This window comes from Symphalangus syndactylus, chromosome 3, assembly GCF_028878055.3.
Source record: "Symphalangus syndactylus isolate Jambi chromosome 3, NHGRI_mSymSyn1-v2.1_pri, whole genome shotgun sequence".
NCBI lineage: Eukaryota > Metazoa > Chordata > Mammalia > Primates > Hylobatidae > Symphalangus > Symphalangus syndactylus.
Genome location: NC_072425.2, coordinates 59,119,624 through 59,140,204, shown reverse-complemented (window position 1 = coordinate 59,140,204; position 20,581 = coordinate 59,119,624). Strand labels below are relative to the sequence as shown.

Here is a 20,581-nt window from a genome sequence, read left to right as displayed (position 1 = left end):
TCAGGTTGCTTCCAAACACAACTTTTCTTTTGGTGAAATCCAACACTTTTTCTGTACAGCACACAGATTTCATCCTATAGTTTATATTAAGGACAGGAAGATAGTGCCTTTCTATAAAAAAAATCATTTGTGTATTTTTATACCATCTCCTTTTTCAAAGAATAAAATTAAAGTTTAAGCCAGGTAAAGTGGCTCACATCTGTAATCCCAGCATTTTGGGAGGTCAAGACAGGAGCATTGCTTGACTCCAGGAGTTTGAGGCCAGCCCGGGTGATATAGAGAAACCTCATCTCTACAAAAAATTAAAAAAAAAAAAAAAGCCAGATGGCCGGGCACTGTGGCTAACCCCTGTAATCCCAGCACTTTGGGAGGCCGAGGCGGGCAGATCACCTGAGGTCAAGAGTTCAAGACCAGCCTGGCCAATAGCAAAACCCCGTCTCCACTAAAAATACAAAAAATTAGCCAGGTGTGGTTGTGGGTGCCTATAATCCCAGCTACTTGGGAGGCTGAGGCAGGAGAATCACTTGAACCCAGGAGGCAGAGGTTCCAGTGAGTCGAGATCGCGCCATTGCACTCCAGCCTGCGCAACAAGAGCAAAACTCTGCCTCAAAAAAAAAAAAAAAAAAAAAAAATAGCCAGGCATGGTGGCATGTGCTCATAGTTCCAGCTATTTAGGAGGTTGAGGTGGGAGGATCACCTGAGGCCAGGAATTCAAGACCAGCTTGACCAATATGGCAAAATCCTGTCTCTACTCACAATACAAAAATTAGCGGGGCATGGTGGTGCACATCTGTAGTTCCAGCTACTTGGGAGGCTGAGGCACAAGAACCACTTGAGCCCACGAGGCAGAGGTTGCAGAGACTGCACCACTGCACTGCAATGTTTAAAATAAAGTAGAATTTAAAAAGAGACAGGAAAGAGAAATTAAGGACAAATGTAACACTCCGAAATGAGTGCCCCAAGGTTTAGCACAACAGCTAGAAGTTGATTGCAAATTTAGTCTAAGTGTCCTCAAGCTAAAGAGGCAAACACAATCAGAGCAAGATTCACATTATTTGCGCAATTAAAACAGACCAGTCACTCAAGTCAAGCATAGTTTCCCCAGCACTGAAGCCTCATAGAGGAAATACTGTGGGATAGGAAGAATATCATTTTGAGAGTAAATTTTATGGAGAAATTTGTACAGTTTTGTCTCCCTCAGTACCAATGTTGAAACAATAGAAAAGTCGACTAAAACCATTTTTTAAAGTGAAGAACATTTTATAAATTGAACAATGAAAGTATGTTTGAAAATTCCCACAATAAAATGTTAGCAACAATAATAAACAACAGGTAAATAGGTGCAAATTTAATTGCCTCACTTGAAGCAGACCTTCTAAATGAGAGTATGACTATATAAAATGTATTCATTAAAAGGAAAGGGTATATCTTAGTCTGTTTTGTGCTGCTGTAACAGAATACCAGAGACTGGGTAATTAAAAAAGAAAAGATATATTTGACTAACTGTTCTGGAGGCTAGGAAATCCAAAATCAACTGGTGAGGGCCACTGTGCTGTCATCCCATAGTGGAAGATGGAAGCAAAAGAAAGCACTTGATATGGTTTGACTATGTCCGCACCCAAATCTCATCTTCAGTTGTAGCTCCCATAATCCTAACATGTCACATGTCATGGGAGGAACCCAGTGGGAGGTAACTTTATCAGCAGGGTGGGTTTTTCCTGTGCTCATCTCATGACAGTGAATAAATCTCATGAAATCCAATGGTTTTGTAAAGGACTGATACCCTGCATACACTCTGTTTCCTGCCACCATGTAAAACATGCCTTTGCTCATCCTTTGCCTTCCACCATGATTGTGAGGCCTCCCCAGCCATGTGAAACTGTGAGTCCATTAAACCTCTTTTTCTTTATAAATTAGTCAGTCTCAGGTATTTCTTCATAGCAGTATGAAATAGACTAATACAGCACGTGTTCAAGACAGAGGGGGGAAAAAGGCCAAATTAATCCTTTTTATCAGAAACCCACTCCAATGATAACTAACCCACTCCTATGATAATGGCATTAATACATTTGTAAAGGCAAAGCCTTTATGACTTAATCACCTCTTAAAGGTTCCATTTCTCAACACATGCTTTGGGAATAAGTTTCCAACACATAAACTTTTGGGGATACAGTAAAACTATAGCAGGGTATATTTGGCAAAAATACTCATTGTAGGAATTTTTTAAATGATATTTTCTGCAAATGCATGCGGAATTTAAGTCTGTTTTCAGAGATAAGTGTGCAACTTTCTGGCATACCTCTGCTATTTATATAGAAGCACAGGTGCAGAGAGGATTCATTGGCACAGGTGGGCCATGAAATATACAGGAGTTATCTCAGGCTAAGATTTATCAAAGGAAGCTAGCTAATGAAGAAAGACATGGGGATATAATTTTCTCTTCTAAAAGGAGGAAGTTTGGAGCCCTCCTCTGCTCTTGTCCTTTGAGGCTTATCATGCAGAAAAGGGACTGAGCTCATCAGTCAGGTACCATCACCTGGACTGTCGGCCACATTCTGAAGAACAGAGCTTCTGAAAGACAGTCAGGGATGGTGGATGAGGAAACAGCACTGTCTTATTTCTCCTTTTCTACTCTTGAAGTCCAGTAGTGAACTTTTCTCATCTATCAGGCAGGCTTGGAACTACGTAAATGCTATGAGATGGCCAGGATGCTAGGCTGGGACCAGCTCAAAGCTAGGCACTGAGGGGGGACCTCTTAGTTCCATAAGGGTAAGGTAAAATAAAAAAACTTGGGTACAGGTTTTGAGATGGTATAGGCAAATCGGACCTTATGTTTTTTGTTTGTTTGTTTGTTTATCTTGAGCTAATGAAGATCTAACTCAGTGCATTTCAAAGTGGGGTGTCCAGAGCAGCTGCAGCAATCCACCCTGGAAATGTGAGAAATGCAAATTTGAAGGCCCTGCCCTAGATCTGCTACTCTGATGATGTGTCCAGAAATCTGTATTTTAATCAGGTTTCCAGATGATTCTGATGCATGCTTAAGTTTGAGAACCATGGATATAACTTGCAGAAGAAAAAGGTGCTTTCTCATGACCCACTCCACCTTATTCAAGTTTTTCATCAGAATGGGGCCAGCTAAAAATAGTGTTACTTTGTCTTCTATTTGCAGATTGTCACGCTGTGGTTACATCTGCTTCTCAGGCATATTCCATGGAAGGGTGAGTGCTCTAGAAGTTTGATTTTGGGAACTGTGGCCCCTTGACCATAATATAATCTAATAGGACCCTTATCTTACCCTGGTTTTCACAAAATTTATAAATTATCTGTCTCTAAAACAGCCAGGCTGGAGTATTTATAGCCTGAGGAAGCTAGCCACAGCATAGTTCTAAAAAAAAAATCCGCAGTTTGCATCAGTAAATGCTGAAAAAATGTAAAGGCTCATCTGTTGCTAGAGGGGGAAAAAAAGGAAGAGAAAGAAAAGGGCAGAGAACTTCTCAGAATGAGATGTTCGATTTATTCAAGCTTGTAAATATAGAAATCCAGACTGCTGGTGAAACTCAAAATAGTAATTCTGCTCCCATCTAGCAAGGATGGAAGAAAGCATTTAGATCCACACTCTACCTATGTGGAAAAATCGTGAGACCGTGTGCTTCTAGCAGGTACCTGGAATTGGTGCTTGCATTTGGAGAATGCTGTGGCCAACTTCTCATTATACCGTGGTCAATCAAACACGCTTTGTCCCCAGTGTTCAAGAGTTTGGCTCTATGGGTAAATCTGCACTATTAAAGCCAAAGTTCATAAAGCAACTATGGAAAGCTTCTATCTTAGTGCTCCCAACTGAAAAAGAGTGACGGATGGCTTAAGTATTTTTATAACTAAAGGAAAAGTGATTAGTGGATTGAGTCAGAGTCACGTAAAAGAAAATTTGAGCTCTGTACCGCTTGCTTGTGATTTATTTATTTCTATCATGCAGTTGCCAGTGCTATTAAAATAATGTCAAAGACATAATGATGAATTTAATAAGATATTGATGGTGGATCTGACAGTGGGTTAGTGCCTAAAGTAGTGAAACGTCAGGGTAAAGTGCATTATGTGCTGACTTGCATCGTTAAAGTGACTCCAGGCAAACTGAGAAGCAGCCGTGAGACTTCCTTCAGATGCGCTGAATGGCTGCTCGTCCGCTAAAAGCTCCCTAGCTCTTATCCTGGGATGATGAACTGAAAACATCTGTGTCTAAGAGGGAACAAGGGAGTGCCCCAACAGGTCTAAACTAGATCAAACACATTACCGTCAATGTGCACACATCCTTAACAAAGCCATGCTAATTATTAAAATGTGAAATATGGCTCAAAATGCACACCAAGCAGAAATTCTATAAAGGACAAAACCAAGCCCCACATTTACTTAATTCCTAACTAAGTCTTCAAGTGAAATCATCTTTTCATTTCATTATCAGGCTTTGTTCAATGCAGTCAATATCTAATTATGTTTTTAAAAGTTAAGTTTGGGATCTAAATTACCTATAAATACAGGGATATTCTTAGGGATTTCTTTGAGATATAGTCCCATTATTTCTCATTCACTTGCCTTGAGCTATGAGAAAAACAAATTGAAGCTTTTAGAGTTGTCTCAAAACACAACTTCTTCTAAATTGTCTTTGGTCCGTGAGTTTTGAGAGTTCTCACAGTGGGTTTGATGTGCTAGCTGTCTGTATTCATAAAACTAAATGACTAATTGGCAAGTCTCTATTTTGCTTTGTGCTGTGGGTACAGGAGAAGGGAAATGAAAGGGGCAATGGGGGAGAAGGTAGAAGGGAAAGAAGAAAATAGAAAGGGAGTAAGACAGAAAAAGGTGGTGATAACTGAGTAGAAAAGTGAAAGAAGAAAGAAAAGAAAAAAACAGAAAAAAAGGCAAAAAGATCAATTTCAACAGGTCTTGAAACATAACCGTTTCAAGAGGAGATAAGGAATTTGAGTGTTCCATAATTTCTTGTCCCATTAACCAAACTCACCAATTACTCAACTTCTACCTCATTTTGACTACGAGGCTGAGACAAATTAAATGCATTCAGTTCTGAGTTTAAAACCTAAATCCTGAATTTTGGAGTTATGGAACCAAAAATGACCTGTAGCTAGACTACATATTTCCAAAGTTGGCTGTTGTTCAGTGGCATGTCAAGGGTGCCCATGAAGATACAAAACTTTTCACTGGTTGTTTCACTATACATGAAGGGGGCTTGAAATGAAAGCAATGTTGTTAAAACTTTTGAATTAGGTAAATGTTCTACACTTAGCAATGTACGGTTGATTCTCATTATTCATGGTAATTATGTTCTGTAAAGTTGCCTCAAACACAAAATTAGCTAATACTGAACTATTGTTTCTAGGAGGAAGAGTTAAGTTCTTGCAAGCCTGTAGTCACAACATTTTCATCAACTGAAGTACATATAAGCTTGTTTTATGTTTCTATTCAAACACCTTGTGTGTCTGTGTGTGTGTGTGTGTGTGTGTGATTCATTAACATTTAACTCACAGCCAACAGTAATATAACTCATGTCTGAATGAAGCTCATATCGTACACATACTTTCTCTCTAAGGCATATCATATTCTACTTGCATTTAGGAACACTGGAAAACACTGCAATACTGTTTGAGGACCAGTTTAAACTATGAAAGCACCAATAAAAAGCACAAAATATGTGACAAACTACAAAAAGAACACTTGTTTACAGCAAGAAGCATGAGAACTGAAACAAGAAGCCAGTGTGTCATTTTCTTTGACCTCAGCTAGGAACATGTGCATTGGGGTGACTCAAATTTTTTGCCACTCTGTATGTCTTCAAATAACTATAAAATCACCCGCCAGGCGTGGTGGCTCATGCCTGTAATCCCAGCACTTTGGGAGGCCAAGGCAGGCAGATCACCTGAGGTCAGGAATTCGAGACCTGCCTGGCCAACAAGGTGAAAGCATGTCTCTACTAAAAACACAAAAATTTGCTTGGCATGGTGGCGGGTGCCTGTAATCCCACCCAATAGAGAAGCTGAGGCAGGAGAATCGCTTGAATCCAGGAGGCGGAGGTTGCAGTGAGCCGAGATCATGTGCCATTGCACTCCAGTGTGGGCAACAAGAGTGAAATTCCATCTCAAAAAAAAAAAGCACCAGGAATATCCATTTTGGAGTTATAAGTAAATTTTAGTGAGTAGGTGAATTAGCAAAAATGGAATCCACAAATAAGGAGGAAACACTGTATTTGGTTTTCCATTCAATTTTGCCATAATCTTTCAACTTTTGATCTGCCTTGGCACTTTGACTCTCTGTAAGTCTACTTGTTCTTGAGTTTCTTTGACTGTATAGGAGGAAGATTATTCCTTTTCCTTCTACATGTCTAGAACTGTATTTGAGTTCTTGGTTTCTTTTTCTCTTTTTTTGCGGGAGTTGGGGCAGGGATGGAGTTTCACTCTTGTACTCGTGTTGCCCAGGATGGAGTGCAGTGGTGTGATCTCAGCTCACTGCAACCTCCGCCTCCCATGTTCAAGTGATTCTCCTGCCTCAGCCTCCCAAGTAACAGGGATTACAGGTGCACTACCATCAAGCCCCGCTAATTTTTGTATTTTTAGTAGAGACAGGGTTTCACCATGTTGGCCAGGCTGGTCTCGAACTCCTGACCTCAGCTGATTCACTTGCCTCAGCCTCCCAAAGTGCTGAGATTACAGGCATGAGCCACCGCAACCAGCTGACTTCTTTTTCTTAAGTAAAACAAAATAAAGTAAAATAAAAATAGAGGATACTGAATCATTAAAAATGTAGAAAAAATGTAAAGCAACAAAACTTGAAAGACAGCCAAACTGGAAACCGAATTAGTGTTGAATCCCTTCATAAACGTTATCTCACTTATTCATGTCAACCTTTGTACTGAGTATTTTATAAATGCAACAAGAGGTTAAGAGATGTATCCATGGTCAGATAGTTAAGTCATAGGACCAAGACTTCAAATGAAACTTTTAGATTATAAATTCCATCCACCTTCTATAAATAGAATTAAAAGAGAAGACACCATCAATCTTTCATGAAGCTTTGATTAAAATGTGCAAAATGAAAATGTTTCTTATATTTATATATAAAGCCCACACCAGATAGCCCCCACAATAGTTGAGTATAAAGTATTAACCTTACAGGGATATATTAAGGCCATTCTCACAAAGGGGAAACATAGACAGTCATTGAGAGAAATGTAAGGCAATGCTTTTAGGGAAAAGTGCATTAGTTGTAACTTTGGTTGTAAAAGGGAATACACTGGCTTGTCAAGAACGACTTAGGAAAAGGCTCCTGAAATCACTGTAAACTATATTCTCAAGTCATCAGGCCCCAAAAGTGGGGTGTTAAAAGGTAAGTGAGGCACACTGGAAACTGAGTCCTCTGACTATAGTGGGCAGCTGAGAAGCTCCAGTGGATCTTGCCCAGTAGAAAGTTGGGCTAAGTTTGCTACATTTGATTTTCCAAGAGAAGTCGGAAATTCTTTTCTGTACATGAAGTTTCCATGGCAGGGACAATTGATGCTCACTTCAAGTCCATGAGCTCCCTGTATTTCCCAGCCTCCTTCCACTGCAGTCAGGTGTGGGGCCATGTGACCATTCTATCCAATAGTTAATGGTCTGTGAGCAGAAGTGAGTGAGATATAAATCACCAGGGCCTTTACAAGTCTTTTTCCTCCCTCCTTTCTCTCCCCTGATCTGTCTCTCTCTCTCTCTAGGAGTATGACTTGGCTATACCTCAGGCTCCTATTATCCTTCATTAGTTCTCTCCAGGATGTCCCAGCTGCCTTTGAATTTGAAGCATAACACTTCTTTCCATTCTGAAAGTCAAATTGGCCATCAAGGCATGTGGCAAAGACCAAGAGTTGTGTCCCAATATCCATTCTTGCCTTCTATGCTTCTTTGGTACTAGACTTTAGACATTCACATGAATGTTCAGAGTAAAGGCTAATTTTCAAGCTACCCTAATTGCTATGCGTGGCCCTATGACTAAGTGTTGGTCAACTGGATGCGAGTGGAAGTTGTGTCTGCCATTTTAGGGGTGGGCCCTGGCTTGCCCTGTTTTTCTTTGTCTTTCCCATTGGAAACAGACATCGTAAAGAGCCATATTGAACCACATGGATGAGAAGAGAACTGTACTGCCTACTTAACAATATGGAGCTGCCACATTAGTCTTGAATTGTTTTGGCTCAGATTGAGAAAAAATACACTTTTAATTTGTGTAAGCTACTCTTGGATCCTAATGCAGTCACACTGTATCCTAGATAATCCAGGTACTTAGATGCTATGGCTACTGCTTTAACTCCTATCAAAACCCTTGGAAAATAGAGCTAAAGAGGTTTGGGAAGTGGCATGACATATCCATGAAGAGTGTGCACTTTGAAGTATGATAGAACCGACCCTGAATTTTACTTGGCCACTTCCTAGCTGTGTCTCCATGGCCAAGGTAATTAAAATATCTGAGCTAGGTTTCCTTTGCTTAAAAATTGAGTAAGTAATACATCATTGGATTGTTGTAAATGTTAAATGAGCTGGTGTATCCACAGTTCCTGGCATCTAATAAATATTAAACAAATGCTTGTTGCTATTGCTCAGGAGTCAGACACACTAAGGAAACTGGAAGACAGGAAGAGAGGGTAGGAATGGCTTCATCTGCCCATCTTGCTTCTGCAACCAGAGGGACTTGCAAACACTCTTCTCTCAGTTTCTGTAGCTCACGGATAGAAGACGTCATCCCATGGCTGACAGACATCTGGATTTTCTGTGCTGTGCTTATTCATTGAACTTAATCATGACCTCACTTTCTATGCCTGAGTGAGTAGAGGCTCCTTCTCCCTCCTTGGGTACAGGTGTTGATGGATTGAAAAGCACTCACTGAGAAAAGATATACTGTGACCCCTCCCAAGCCCGAGTCAATGCAAAAAGGCCTAAAACTGTGCCAAGTGCCAGAGTCCACTGGAAATTTCTGAATCCAGCTGCACACCCAGATGTGCATGTTGACAGGATGCCAAGCCATTCCAAAGTCTTGAGCAATGTACAGTTCCAGGGCCCAGTGAGCTGGTGCCAAGGCTTCGACTGCCACTCCAGGAAGCCAGCAGTGGGGCAACTGGGGAAAAGAATGCTCATCGAAAGAAGAAATTCTTTTATGTATGGTTTCCCTCCTGACCAATGACATCTCTACCTTGCTAATGTCCCACCTGTCCTCCAAAGTGGTTGACCCCACTGGAGATTGTTGCAGGCTGCAGCCATCTTGATGATGAGAATTGGCATCATCTGGGAGGAACTCTCACTTCGTAACACTTCCCTTGAAAGCCGTACTGCCTAAAACTAACTGCAGAGATGCAAACTTTCCTGTTGGAAGCATTGGCCTATGAAGGTAATAGAGAGCCATAGGGAGAAAAACAAATTGGTGGAGGAAAAAGTCACCTATACTGCCATCTGTCTGTCTGGAAGAGCATAGGTCACTCAATTCATTTCACATTTACTTCTCTTCAGCACTCAGCTAAGGTAAAGAAAAAATGGAGGGAAATAACTTGGATCAAATGTCTGTCAGCCCCACCCCTCGGCTTCTCAATTATTTCATCCCTTCTCCAGCCCAAACACATCTTTCTCTCACATCCTGATAGAAGCATTTCCACCTCTTTGCAAAACCTCACATTCCTGCCATAGCAAGTTGGAACTCAGAATATTGATACCCATTCTCTCCCCGCTACTGTGTTCAAAACTGTCACCATCACAGGGGACATCAGGCCTTGGTGAACTTGTCTTGGAATCCAGCTTCCAAGCACAACATTGTTTCAATGGGAAGGGAACTCATTCTGGGTCCAAACAAAAAGCTGGTAGGTGACCTTAATGAATACAACCACGACATGTTTAAGACTGTCTGCACATGAAAATCAGCAAACATCAAAGATAGCATTGCACAATACAGAGTGTGGCACATCCAGAAAGTTCAGGGGGAAAGAAATTGCAAATGTAAGGAATAGAGTCAAAGACTGCATTTTAAGTTTATTTCCACCCAGATTGGTTCCTCCTCTGCCATGGAATAAGGAGCAATTCAGCAAAGGGAGAGAAAGAAAGCAAAGCGCTGAGGAGTTTCAGCAGCCTGTTCCTTCAGGGGAAAGCTGGCGTGTGCTTTTCCCAAACTCAGTCATACACAGAAAACCAGAAGTGAGGCTGCTTCATCAGGAAAAAGAGATGCAGACAGCCCAAGTTACACAAATCCTTGAGCCTTGTCTGCACAAGCGTGTTTCATTTCATGTGGCTGCTCAGTATGTAAAGGATGATAGTCTCATTTTAAGTAAATAGTGACATGGACTGTGGTGTTGATTAACAACCAACCATGTCTCAAGTCCAGCTCTTTCCAATGAAAGCACCAAGAAAATACAATCTTCAGAAGAAAGGACTTGACAGAAACCACAGGCATGAAGTTGCGTGGCCAGTTCCTGTTTGGGAAGAGCAACAGCACATTTGGACTCTGAATTCCCTGCATTTGGCCGGCCATGTGGTCTCCAAAGTGGCTGTTTTTCTCAAGTCTCCACTGCTCATGGATGGACACACTCAGGCTTGCCTTCTTTCTAATGCTCTTTTTGAGTGATGGCAAGAGCTATGTGAGTTCTCAGGGTGAGCCCTTTGTGTACAGGTTTGGTGTAAATAAGCGTTCAGGTGAGCAAAGGTAGTTCTTCCCAAGCCCTTGGCCATCACAAGATCACCTGTGCTGGAGCAGGCTGGGGCTGAGGAAAGGCTGGGAATGAGCCTCCAGCTTCCCAAGAAGGAGTGACATGGTCTCTGCTGAGAAGGAGTCATTTTGTTCATTCCCAGTCTTTCTCCTCCAAATTTGCAACCTCATTCCCACCTACGAGAGCAGTATTTTGGATACATGGAGCTCTCAGAGTGCCTCATTCCTACAGTTTCCAAAGGACCTTCTCAGTCCTCCTGTTTTCCATAAATGTAAGATGTGTTTCCAAGATCACCAGCTGCCTATGAGCAGGAAAGACCAAGGTGATCAATAAAGCACAGCAAGACCTTCCTTTTAAGCCACCCCAGCATGTTGCATTTCTAGAGCAAAGGAAGGAACGGGACTGAAGGCATAGCTTTGTTTGTAGGCTTTCATGTGCACCAGAATATACATTAAGGGACATGCCACACAATGTGTCTGCTTTTAAAATGTTCATTCTAGGCCGGACACAGTGGCTCACACCTGTAATCCGAGCACTTTGGGAGGCCGAGGCTGGTGGATCACTTGAGGCCAGGAGTTTGAGACCAGCTTGGCCAACGTGGTGAAACCCCATCTCTACTAAAAATACAAAAAAATTAGCCTGGTGGCAGGTGCCTGTAATCCCAGCTACTCGGGAGGCTAAGGCATGAGCCTCTTATTTGAACCTGGGAGGCAGAGGTTGCAGTGAGCTGAGATCATGCCACTGTACTTCAGCCTGGGCAACAGAGCAAGACTGTCTCAAAAATAAAATAAAATAAAATAAAATGTTCACTCTAAAACGATTTGATTAACACACTGTTGACAACTGAGTTATCTGCTATGAATAATAGAAAAAAATGAGTTAAAGAAAGACCATTGTCTTGAACTACTGCTCTCAGAATGGTGGTCTCGAATTGTACAGAGCTCAATCTGCAAACACTGGAGCTCTCATCCCCTGGGGGGCTTTTAAATGGCCTGGAGGGTTTCCATAAGTGGGCCTACAGTTCAATAAGTGGGCCTAAAGTTCAAAGCCAATATTCAAAATAAAGAAACGTTCTCCCTAGGCTCCAGACACACCTTGCAAATAGGAAAGTGGACCTATTCTGATGGTGACTCAAAAGCATTTCAATCTCATTCTCTAAGTCTTGTGACTGGCCATTCCATAACTCCAAATGCCTTTGGCTTTGAAATTTCCTCCCAGGGTGCCTGACTGGCATGTAGAAACTTCATTTAGCATAGCGCAGGTGGTCTTGTGCTGGCCAAGGGCTTAGTAAAAACTCCCTTTGCTCACCAGAAACTTTATCTATACCAAACCTGTACACAAAGAGCTCACCCTGAGAATTCACACAGCTCTTGCCATCACTCAAAAAGAGCATCAGAAGAACAAGAGAAGATGGCAATCACCTGAGGTCATGAGTTCGAGACCAGCCTGACCAACATGGTGAAACCCCATCTCTAATAAAAATACAAAAAATTAGCTGGGCGTGGTGGCGCATGCCTGTAATCTCAGCTACACGGGAGGCTGAGGTAGGAGAATCACTTGAACCTGGGAGGCGGAGGTTGGGGTGAGCCGAGATTGCACCATTGCACTCCAGCCTGGACAACAAGAGTGAAACTCCATCTCAAAAAAAAAAAAAAAAAATTTGAGGTAGGCTATGTTCAGAATCTCAAAAATATTTTCTTAGAAAATAAAAATAGTTGCTCTAAATTATGTCTCTTATGTTTTATGTTTTTTCTTATTTTTTGATTTGTCTTAAATTTTTTAATGAAGGAAATAATGTCAGTAAGCAAAACACATTTATTTGAGAATATTGGAAAAATACCTAAATGAACAAACAGGTGAGAAAAACTGTAAATTACCTATGCAAAGGAAGCCACAATTTACCTTTTGCATCTTTTTTTCCAGTCTTTTTGTTATACATATTTTGTGTAATTGAAACCATACTGTTTTGTTTTATTTATTTATTTTAGATTCTGCTTTTTACACTTAGTAACATGTAGAAAGATCAGTGTGGCTGGAGCAGAGATAACATAAGCATTTCTCTGTGATATTAAAAAATTATTGCATGTTAGAGAGCACAGATGACTCCCAGATAGAATGAAGGGATAGATTTAAAAGGGATTTAATGACCTTCATATTTGGAACTACAAGGATTGCCGTAGAAAGCTTAAAGTGAACCCACGGACAGGTCTAGCTACAATCACAGGGACTGAAGAAAGGGATAGAGTCAAGATACCACTTCTCAGAAAGAGAGACATTCAGTATGAGTTGAAAGAAACACATTGGAGGTCATAAAACTGGAACTTTACACCCAGCTTCCAGAAAGCAGAAGACTTAAAACTACCCAATACAAGTTCAACCTTGTTATTTTATAAACAAGAAGAAACTGGATCCATAATGATAAAGTGACTCATGTTAAGCCCCATCGAGGGGAAGTTTGTGAAAGACTCAAAATGTTCTGACGTTGGATCCAACATTCTTTGGTCTGCATCTTCCTGCCTTTTCTTCCACTTGCCTTCTCCCACACCCCCCATTGGTGTAGAAGTAGGAATCAACATGTGTTATAACCGTCTCACAGGGAGAGGAGATCAGATGGTTGATGGACGTGAAAACTCTTTGACAGTGGGAAAATGACAAAAAACTAAACCTTTATTGCTGCTGCTGCTGCTGCTAGTTTCCTACCTACTGAGGATAAAGACGAATGCAGCCACCTTTGCCTCATTTAATGTATTCATTCAACAAACATTACTGAGTGTGCCAGACACTGGGTGTAGGCATTAGGGATACAACAGGGAGCAAACAGATAAAACATTTATGGAGTTTATAGTCTAGGTAAGACACCAAAGATGAATAATAAATTAAGTTACAGCATATGATAGTTGAAGATAAGTGATAAGGAGGAATAAGGAAGCAGAGATAAGATATGTGATGTTCTGGAAGGATGTTAGATAAGGCCGCCAGGGAAGGAAGCCATGTGTATATTTGGGAAAGAGCATCTAGGGACAGAGAACAGTGGGGGCCAATGCCCTGAAACGGGAGTGTGTCTGTACTTTTGAGGACCAGGGAAGAGGTCAGTGTGGCTGGAGCAGAGATGACATAAAGAAAGGCATGATAGGGGCCCAGATCATGTGGAGTTGTGGAGATGAATTTACTGAAGGAAGATCGTAGATGGTTCTGAACAGAGGAGTGATGTGGTCTGACTTCAATTTTAAAGAGGATCTCCTGGCTATATAAAGAATAGACTCAAGGGAAGTGTGAGGGTGGGCAGGAGAGGGTTAATTCAGGAGGTCTTGTTTGCTCAAACCTTGCACGCTCCAAAAAAAAAAGAAAGAAAAAAAAAGCCTGAGGGTGGTCTTAACTCCCTAAGCCGCTCACCCCCCTCTTCTCCTACCCAACCACCCCCACAGAGTGAGGGCCAGGAGAAAAGCTAGGAGGCAGATGCACTCATCCAGGTGGCAGAGCAGGGTGGCATCTGCCATGATTTTGTCCCATCAGTGTCCTGGGATTTCTGTTGACTCTTTTGAAACTCCTTGGCAAGGGAAAGATACCTTTCATGAATGTCAATTGATGAAGTCCAGAATCTCTTTATTAAACAGCTAATTCTGGTCTGATCTGTCAGAGAATCATTTCTGCTTTTTCCCCAGCAGAGAAGTTCTTGAGAAACTTGTTATCTCTAAGATGCTAAGCAAAAAGACCAAGGTTTCTTGTTTCTCCGTTGGTGTGAGCCAGCAGGTCCGCATCAGGCAATGGATGCAAGTGTCATTGGAAGTGCCCGGGAACAAGGAGAAACCCATAGCATTCAGATTTGTCTCTGATCTCCACCTCCCCAACATGGCCACTAGTAAACTCATCATTATTTCAAATGGGCAGACAAGCCCCTGGCCTTGTAGCCCTCCCAAGGATGGATTTTGACTTGACTTTCCCACAAGTCTCCCAAGTGTAGGAAACTTGGGAGAGCAGGAGAAAATAGATCAACTTCTACTTGAGTGGGGAAATTATTCCATTTCTATATTCTAGGTCATTTTATTTATTTATTTATTTATTTATTTATGTATCTATTTTGAGACAGGGTCTTGTTCTGTCAGCCAGGCTGGAGTGCAGTGGAGTGAACTCGGCTCACTGCAAACTCTGCCTCCCAGGTTCAAGTGATTCTCCTCCCTCAGTCTCCTGAGTAGCTGGGATTACAGGCGCTCACCACCATGCCTGGCTAATTTTTGTATTTTTAGTAGGGACGGGGTTTCACCATGTTGGTCAGGCTGGTCTTGAACTCCTGACCTCGTGATCCGCCCTCCTCGGCCTCCCAAAGTGCTGGGATTATAGGCGTGAGCCACCGTGCCCTGTCCCATTTTCTTTATTATAATATTCACCTGGAATATTCACAACAATGGGGGTATATTAATGAATTGTACTGATGGCTGCTTGGGATAAAATGCAATGAGTGTTTATAGATGAAGTGCAAGCCTATATGAAGTGCCTGTTCCATAGCAGGATTTGGGGAGGAGAGCATAATGTGCTTCACACAGCTGCGAAGCTTTGGAGAACTTTAGGACTTTTATAAACAGGGGAGTAAACTTTTTCTCTAAGGAGTTCAGTGTGTATTTGGAAAAAGGAAGGCAGGGGCAGACCCTACCAGGAGCCATCGGCTTCTTAAGTTCTTCAGCTGCTGGGATTACGATCTCTGCCTACCCAAAAGGCAAGGGAAAAGCACAGACTGAGAACTCAGCCAGACCTTGGATCAAATCCCAGCCCCATCTCTTATCAGGAGAGTTACCTTGGGCAAGTTACTTAGCACCTTGGGGTCTTTGAGCCTTCCATTCTCCCTTCATTAAACGTGGATTATGTTACCCGCCTCCAAGCATTGGTGTATGAGATTTAAATAATAATGTTTGGCACTCAGCCTATAGTAGGCACCTAATGAATGCTCACTTTCCACTTCTAGGTGTTCCACGGACTGATCAACAATAACAATTTTATCAGTATAATTGGGAGGAGAAAATAAAACAGGAGACGTTCCCTGGTCAGTGGGAAAGTATAGCTTTCAACTCTTCTTGGGCTTGTAGAGCCTGCCGAAGTGTCACAGAATCTCCTGCCTAGGAAAACCACAATTTCATAATCTTTGCTCACGCTTTTTGCCCCGTAGTTGATTTTCAGTGGTCTGCCACATGGAGGTTTATGGCCAGCACTCTGATTGATCAAGGCCATGCTGTATCGGTGGTTTATTATTATTTTAACATGCCCCCTGATTTGTGCCGACAAAATATGGATAGCTGGAAGGAGTAGAATATTCTTTGCTTTTCTGAACAACTCAATGAGTTTTTGGCTAGCAGAGGTATCTGTAAACTAATGTGAACTAGGAAGTTAAGAGCTTGACTGACATATGAAGAATTTATGTTTTAAAGACAGACAGCAGAGAAGAAAAGAAGCTATTCAGAAAGGAGGAGGCCCCAAAAGATTGTGACAAGATGGGGACAATATGGCCACTGATAAGTCATCTGTGGTGAGCGATGGCTCATGGAGTCTCCAGAAAGTGATGTCTAATACCCAAAGTGAAATTTGTACCTGTACAGAGCTATGCAACAGCTCCTTTTATTTCAAACTTTCTGCAAAAGTTTTAGTAGCCCTCTGAGGGGAGAAAGGTTTTGGAGTGGTTGCAATGTGGGCTGAAGGAAGCCTACATGATAAAACCTAAAGCCATGTTATCAAGCTAGATGCTATGCAGACTTACCAGGAGACCAAGAAATCTCCTGGAATATTGAAAGGAGTAGCACATAGAAGGTGAGGTGGGGGCTTGAGTCACTGTACTTGAGTACTAAGATAAATGGCCACCCTAGACGTTTGAGACACTTGGATGGAGAATCTGGAGTCTGTTTGAATTGAGTATTCTGTTTTCTTAAGTGCACTTGGTCAAAACAATAAAATCACTCACAAATGCACTTTTCCATGCATCTGTCTGTGTGAATGTATGAGATATACCTGCTCCCAACTCCAGAGAGAACATCAGGATAACCCAACAGCTTCAGAGGCCAGAGGGCAGCCATCCTAGTGCCTCGGGGGCCCTTGAGGGGATCTGAAAGCTGAAGTACAGAGAGCATCTGTTTGGTGCACAAAGGGCAGGTCTTCCCTGCTCTTTTATGAGTAGCTGGATGAGAGGTCTTAAAAGTGATGACCGCAGAGTCCATTAACAGAGGCTTCAGGCTCTTGAAGTCCTTCCATGCCTGAGCCAGTGAATTCTAGCTCTGAATTTGCCTTCAACTCCAAATAAAAATTTTTAATTCAGGGGATCATATCCTGCCCCCAGGTTCCCCCCTCAAATTTCAGAAAAGCATTTCAGATAGAAATGTCAATTAACCAGGGAAGAAACATTCACAGGAAAAGGGTACAGTGTCATTCGTGATTTTAGAACAAGTAAAAGAGGCATTTCAACAAAGTTCCGGAGTTGACATCGAGGCAGGAGTATGTTTAGCCATTCTCAGACTCCAATTCTGGCAGCTAGAACCTAAATTGTAGGTGCTTTGTCTTTGAAGGCTCAATGAAATATGAACTACTTAAGATGTTGCTCAGATGAAGAAATGTATGCATTTATTAAGTATAAATGATCAGAGGATTCTTTACTTCGTGAATTCTTGTCTAAAACTTCACTGGCACATACATGAGACATAGGTGTCAAGGATATTTTTGAATTTTTCCTTGGCTCACACTCATCAATAACATAAATTTCTGTGAAGGAAGTACCATATTTTGCTCAAACGCCATATCCTTCTGTTCCAAGAAAAAATAAAAAAGGATATAAACCAAGAAGCAGCTTCTATTTGGGCCTCTTTGGCAGGGAAATAAAGGGGAAAGAAACTGGGAAATATATTCCCTTGCTCAGAGTAGGGAACGGGAAGGATTCCTTAATAAACATATGTGCTACTAAATCCTGCCTGGAAACAAAGAATGATATAAACAAGCCATGGCTTACGGTTTCAAAATCCAGTAAATTATATTTATGGTTGTGCATTTGTCAAGATAAGTAGCTAATGGTAATCCAATAAGCAGATAAGGGTAATAAAATGCACTGAGGTAGGGCAGAAGTCAGACCTAGTGATGGGGACAACCTTTCACATTTGTGGTCCTAAAAGACCTCATCAAATATCTTAGGACAAGAGTGATGGACAGGCCAGGGGCAAAGGGTTGGGGAGAGAGTGGGGAAGAAAGGTCATTTTTGTTAGTAGCCCTTCAATAGTGGCAGAGCTTTTACTATTCCCTAGTTTTATAATAGCTGAAGTGATACATTTCATATGAAGAAATATATAGCAATATAGAGAAGAGACATATTTCTGCCTCCAAGAGATTTTAGGAAAGAAAAACTAGGGCAAGAACCAGCATTCTATGGGGGATTACTGTACCTAGGCAGCAGAATAAGCACTAAACACATTTTCAGACTCTAGACTAAAATAGAAACCCTAGCAATTGTCGAATTCCTAAAATTTGCTGGGGACTGATTCTAACAGACTCCTTTAGATCTACATCTGTTGTGTTGTGACTGAGTATGCGGGAATAGATACAGCTCCAACCCGCTTTCCAAGCTATCCTGTTCTCCAGGTGGCCTCTGAAATCTTTCTGCTGGAGTTCTATGGACGTAGCAAGATGGGGGGAAGTGTCACTGAGAAAACAACTCTCCATAGTCGTCTTCTAGTCACCAGAAACAGAAACCAACGTCTGGTTGTCCTTAATAAAGAAAGTTCCATCAAGTTAAGGCTAATCTCTGACTTGTGTGGGCCTGGGGGTAAGGGACAAATATATTCATGCCTTTGTATCTAGTCCTCGAGCTGACACATGCAACCCCACCAGGCAAAGCATCACTGTTCATATTTGACATTAAGAGCTGGCCTCATAGCAAGGCCAAGGCAGGGCTACAATCCCTGCGTGAGCCCCTGTGCCCATCTATGCAGAGGGCATGGGTAGAGATGCTTTCACAAAGACTGCCCAGAGCAGCCAGTGACATGTTCTTGCTTCCCAATTATCTCTTGCTCAGATAGAATTATTTTAGAAAAATTAAAAAATGTGCATACTAGAGGTTGTTATTTTGGCAAATTTAGTTAAGCTGTCAGAGGTCATTCGGGGCAAGTAGAAAGCATTTCTTGTTTGCTGTCAAACCTACCCTGATTCAAATTCTTGCTCAGTCACTGTAATCTTGTTTGAGCTTTAAATTATTTATCTCTGAAAGAGAAGACATAATACTTATGGTGGATGGTGGTTGTAATCACGTGTGGCAAACACTTGACATTCGAAACACATTCATTTAACAGTAGCTACAATTAAGTGCTAATGTCATCAACTGTAAATATTGAAGTAGGTGACAGTTATCCTGTGCTGAAAGTTTTCCTGAAATGCTTATTTAGGGTCCAATTTGCCAGATTTTATCATGAGTAATTCCTTATAAATATCTAGAACTACAGTTCACAAACTGTTTTCACATTTATTGTCCCATGTAATTCTCACAACTGCCAGAAAGTTTGATAGTATTATTATACTCACTTTATTTTTTTATTTTTATATTTATTTATTTTTTGAGATGGAATTTCACTCTTATTGCCCAGGCTGGAATGCAGTGGCATGATCTTGGCTCACTGCAACCTCCGCCTCCAGGGTTCAAGCGATTCTCCTGCCTCAGCCTCCCAAGTACCTGAGATTACAGGCATGTGCCACCAAGCCCTGTTAATTCTTTTATTTTTAGTAGAGATGGGGTTTCACCATTTTGGCCAGGCCGGTCCTGACCTCAGGTGACCCACCTGCCTCAGCCTCCCAAAGTGCTGGAATTACAGGCGTGAGCCATTGTGCCTGGACTTACTATATTCACTTTAGAGATGAGGACACTGAGACTTGAAGAGGCTAAGTCACTCATGGCCGCAAAGTTAGCAAATTAGCCAATATCAGTATCAACAATGCTAGGCTGACTGCCTCACGGAGCAGTGTTCAAGTTTATGCACATATGTGTTCTTTCATTAAACAAACTCTTGTTGTACCCTTGTGGCTGGAGCTAGGTGCAGAGAGCACAGCAGTAATACAAAAGGCATCACCTTTGCATTCAAGGGATTTATATTTCTTCAGCAAACACAGACATTGGAAAATGCACAACTGATTAAAAATTGGGCAGAAAGTCTAAACAGACACCTCATCACGGAAGATATACAGATGGCAAGTAAGCCATCTTAATTGAAAAGTAAAGTAAGACGTAAAGTAAGAAAAGTAAAGTAAAATAAAAAGATGCTCCATATCATATAGTATTAGGGAATTTTAAATTAAAATAAGATGCCAGATACACTTATTAGAATGGCCAGAATCTAGATCACTGACACCAAATGCTGGACAGAGTGTGGACCAACAGAAACTCTCATTCAATGCTGGTGAGAATGCAAAATGATACAGCCACTTTGGAAGACAGTTGGTGGTTTCTTACAAAACTAAACATAATCGTACCACATGATACAGCAATTATGCTCCTTGGTATTTACCCAAAGGTGTTGAAAACCTAGGTCTACACAGAAACCTGCGCATGGATACTTACAGCAGCTTTATACATAACTGCCATAACTTTGATGCAACCAAGAAGCCCTTCAGAAGGTGTCTTAATCCATTCTCTGTTACTAGAACAGAGTACTTGAGACTGGGTAATTTCTACAGAAAAGAGGTTCACTTAGGCTCATGGTTCTGTAGGCTGAGAAGTCCGAGATTGGGAGCCCGCATCTGGCCAGCCTCTGGTGAAGGCCTCATGCTGCCTTGTAATATGGTGGGGAAGCAGAAGGGGAAGTGGACACATGTGAAAAGGGCAAATCAAGAGGGGTGACCTCACTTGATAACAACCCACTC

At 41.6% G+C, this 20,581-nt stretch overlaps 2 long non-coding RNA genes across 3 annotated transcripts in view; one reads left to right on the top strand and one right to left on the bottom strand.

The window, feature by feature from the left end:
- Positions 1-20,581, top strand: part of LOC134736202 (uncharacterized) — an 88,047-nt gene that overhangs the window by 40,255 nt on the left and 27,211 nt on the right. Inside the window, exons 2-3 of one of the 2 annotated variants that reach the window (XR_010120049.1) lie at positions 3,170-3,218; positions 15,669-15,938. This is a non-coding gene — a long non-coding RNA (uncharacterized lncRNA). Of the gene's footprint in view, positions 1-3,169; positions 3,219-15,668; positions 15,939-20,581 lie in introns of those variants that run through there. The other variant, XR_010120048.1, reaches the window with a different exon arrangement.
- The window catches only part of LOC134736201 (uncharacterized), a 37,527-nt gene that overhangs the window by 13,920 nt on the left and 3,026 nt on the right, over positions 1-20,581 (bottom strand). The window lies entirely within an intron of this gene.